Genomic DNA, 4,705 nt, shown 5'->3' with positions numbered 1-4,705 from the left:
CCAAGAAGCAGGTAAACTGATCTCATTTGCATAAGGACCACTTAACTATGTCTTGCCTGAATAGTCAGGTTTTTTATTCTTCCCTTGAAGATCTCTGTTGTGGGTGTTGATAGTCCTATTTTCTGCTGCTTTTCTTAATATATAGTGTTTCCTTTATCCCTCCTACCTCAATGCCCCACTCATATTTCAGGCTGAGACCTACTCTTAATTTAGAGCTCTCTTTCCTCCTTTTGCCAACTTGTATTATGAATTTACCTTTGCCACCCAGCTTAGTGTATCCCAAGGTTCTCTTTACCAGGCCACAGTCACAGAGCTCCAGGGAAAAGCAACCTGGTCTCAACTCTCCAGGCAGAGGAGAACAGAAGCTCCATATCCCCGCATGCTGCAAATGGCTTTTTCCAGTCTGCCTGAATCATTACCAGCTAGAAGCAGCAGTCATTGGGACTTGGACATGAGCTGCAAAGCATAGAATGGTGACAACAAATCCAGTGCCATGTGGACTTTTCCTGTGGGGAACTTTCCTGGACTCCTGCTCCCTGTGACAGCTCCTAAGAGACTGAACTGTGGTTGGGTTGCATTTTTCAGGGATTTGGCATGGTGATGGGGCCAACTTGGACTTGGGGAACATGTTAAGGACACTACTCATTCATGGATTCTTCCTGTATTGGCCAAGAGTTTGCTTAAAGGCTGTTAATCACTGTAAAAAAAATAGAGGACTGGATGAAGAAGATGGGGCACATATACACCATGGTATATTATTCAGCTAGGAGAAAGGGTGACATCGGATCACTTATAGCGGAAGGGTGGAGTCTTGGTAGCATTGTGCGGGGTGAAATAAGCGAATCAGAAAAAAAACAGGAACTGCAGGATTCCATACATTGGTGGGACATAAAAGCGAAACTAGGAGGCATGAACAGGAGTGTGGTGGCTATGGGGGGTGGGGGGAGGAAAGGAGGGAGAGGGGGAGGGGGAGGGGTACAGAGAGAACTGGATGGAGGGTGGCGGAGGACGATCTCTCTTCGGGTGATGGGTATGCAACAGAACTAAATGACAAGATAACCTGGAAATGTTTTCTTTGAATGTATGTACCCTGATTTATTGATGTCACCCCATTAAAATAAAAATTTATTTATAAAAAAAAAAAAAAAAGAAAACACACTATACCAAAGAAGAACAAGGAGAAAGAGGAAAGGAAGGGGCAGAGGAAGGGAGAGGAAGAAAAGAAGAATAGAAAAAACAGGGTGGTGAAGAGAGGAAGCAGGAACAAGATCAAACAAGTAGGAGGAGAATCAGAACCAGCAGAAGTGGTCTCCTGTTTTTGTATGTAAATAGACCTCATGCATAGGTCTGTGTATTTTCTACAGCTGTTTCCACAATACAATAGCAGAGTTGAGAAGTTATGACAAAATGGCTGTTTATAGAAAATGTTTGCTGACCCCTTGTCTGTATATTTCAATAAAATGATACTGAATATCAGACTGTATATGAAAGCAAGATCCGACCATATACTATCTACAAGAAAATACTTAAAATGCAGAGGCATAAGTAAAAGGATGAAGATGCTACCATGCTAATTATAAGATAATTAAAGTTGCTATTTTAATATCAAAGTAAACCTTGGGATAGGTAAAATTAACAGGAATATAGAGGGATATTTCCCAAAAATAAACAGATCAATTCAGTTATAAGACATAACAACTTCAATTGTGAATGAATAACAATTGAATAAAAGAACATCAAAATTAACACAAAACAAAAACTCTCAGAACAGAGAGAACAAGAAAAATCCATAATGATAGCTAGAGATTTCAACAGTCTTTCTCAATTAATAACACACAGAAAATAAGTAAGAATGTAGAAGACTTGAATGGTATCCATCAACCCAACCTAACTGACATGCAAGGAACACTCCTCTCAGCAGCAGCAGGAAATACAATCTTTCAAGCACACATGGATATTCACCAGAATAGACCATATACTGGGTCACAAAGTAAGTCTCAATAAATTAAAAGAGGATTGAAATCACACAGAATATGTTCTCTAACCAAAAGTGGAATTAAATTAAAACCAATAGCAGAAAGATATTTCAAAGTTCCAAATATTTGAAAATTAAACAGCCCATTTCTAAATACTGAATGGAAACAAAAGCCAATAATATTAATAGATATGTATTATAGCTAATGTAATATTTAGAAGGGAATTTATACCTGTAAGTGCTCATATTAGAAAAGAAGAAAGTTATAAAATTGTTGACCTAAGTTTCACCTTAGCAAACCAGAAAAAGACAGCAAATTAAATGCAGAGTGTATTTAAAACAGAAATTGTAGCCTTGGCAGGTTGGCTCAGTGGTAGAGCGTTGGCCTGGCGTGCAGGAGTCCCGGGTACAATTCCCGGCCAGGGCATACAGGAGAAGTGCCCATCTGCTTCTCCACCCCTCCCCCTCTCCTTCCTCTCTGTCTCTCTCTTCCCCTCCCACAGCCAAGGCTCCATTGGAGCAAAGTTGGACCCGGTTACTGAGGATGGCTCTGTGGCCTCTGCCTCAGGTGCTAGAATGGCTAGAATGCAACAAAGCAACACCCCAGATGGGCAGGGCATTGGCCCCTGGTGGGCGTGCTGGGTGGATCTTGGTCGGGCGCATGCAGGAGTCTGTCTGACTGCCTCCCCGTTTCCAACTTCAGAAAAATAAAAAAATTTAAAAAAAACCCCAAAAAACAGAAATTGTTCCAATATTAGCAGAAATCAATAAAATAGAAAAGGCAAACAATAGAGAAAATCAATGGAACCCAAAGTGTTTTCTTTTTTTCAGGAGCAGGAAAAAAAGAGTGAATACAAATTACCAATATCAGGAAGCTACCTAAATGTTTAAACATAGGGGGCTGGTTGAATAAACTATGGTATAGTTACATGATGGAATCCATGCAGTTGTAATCAACAATGAGTGAAATCTCTAAGAAAAGACATGCAGTGGGTTCCAGGAGATACTAAGAAAAAAGTAAAGTCACAAACAGTACATCTACTATGCTACATTTTGTATAAGGGAAGAACAAATAAGGAAACATATAAATCTGGTTATTTTATAAAAAGAAACAGAGGAGACATTACAAGTGATGACCAAAGAAATACAAAGTATATCAGAGGCTACAACAACTGGATAACCTAGAAGAAATGGACAAGTTCCTAGAAACATACAAACTACATGAAAAAATATAAAGACTGAATCATGAAGTAAAAAATCTAAACATACAGATAAGGAGTACATAAATTGAATTAGTAATCAAAAGCCACTCAAGAATGAAATGCACAGTACCGGATGGTTTCATAGGTGAATTCCACCAAACACTAAAAAAACAAATTAATGCCAATCCTTCTCAAACTCTTCCATAAAATAGGAAAGGAGGGAACACTTCTGAATTCACTTGATGAAGCCAGCATTACCCTGATACCAAGAAAAGAAAATTACAGAACAATATCTCTGAAAAATATATATGCAAAAATTCTCAACAAGATATTAGCAAACTGAATGTAACAGCACACTAAAAGAACCCTTCACCATGAGCCAGTGTGATTTATTCCTGGGATGCAAGAATGATTTGACATATACAAATCAATAACTTTGATATACCACATTAATAAAATAAAAGATAAATCACATGATGATACAAAGAGATGCAGATAAAGAATGTGACAAAACACAACATCCTAATAAAAAATGCTCAACACATTGGACACGAAAGGAATGTTCCTCAGTATAACAAAAAGCCAATATGACAAGACCACAGCTAACATTATAGTCAATGGTGAAATGTTAAAATCAGGAAAAAGACAGGGATGCCCACTCACCATTTCTATTCAACATAGCACTGGAAGTCCTAGCCAGAGCAATTAGGCAACAAATAAAATAAATTCTGAATTAAAGGCATTCATACTGTAAAGGAAGAAGTAAATTTATTTCTGTGCACAGATTACACGGTATATATACTGCTTACAAAAATTAGGGGCTATTTCAAAATGAATATGAAGCTATAAAATATCCCCTAATTTTTGTGAGTAGTATATATAAAGGTTCTCTTAAAAACTGTTAAACTTAATAAATGAATTCAGTAGAATTGTAGAATATAAAACTTGACATAGAGAAATCAGTTGCATTTTTATACACGAAAAACAAACTATCTGAAAGAAAAATTAAAAAGCCAAACATACTTGCAAATTCATTGAAAACAATCAATACTTAGGAATAATTTTAGCCAAGGAAGTGAAAGACCTGTACACTGAAAACTATAACACATCGATGAAACAGCTTGAAGAACACATGAATAAGTGGAAAGATATTTTGTGTTCTTGGAATAATTGGTGAAAATATCCATACTACCTAAAGTTATTTACATATAATCAAATTCCAATGGCATTTTCCACAGAAAATGGATAGGATCCTAACATTTGTATAGAACCACAAAAGACCCCGAATAGCTTTAAAAAAAAAAAAGCCTAACAAAAAACAATCAAAAAAAATTATGAGCCTGACCTGTGGTGGTGCAGTGATAAAGCGTCAACCTGGAAATGCTGAGGTCGCCGGTTCGAAACCCTGCACTTGCCTGGTCAAGGCACATATGCGAGTTGATGCTTCCAGCTCCTCCCCACCTTCTATCGCTCTCTCTCGCTCTCTCTCTCTCCTCTCTCTCTCCCTCTCTGTCTCTCTCTCTCCTCT

This window comes from Saccopteryx bilineata, chromosome 1, assembly GCF_036850765.1.
Source record: "Saccopteryx bilineata isolate mSacBil1 chromosome 1, mSacBil1_pri_phased_curated, whole genome shotgun sequence".
Lineage (NCBI taxonomy): Eukaryota > Metazoa > Chordata > Mammalia > Chiroptera > Emballonuridae > Saccopteryx > Saccopteryx bilineata.
Note: the sequence above shows the minus strand (reverse complement) of the source record.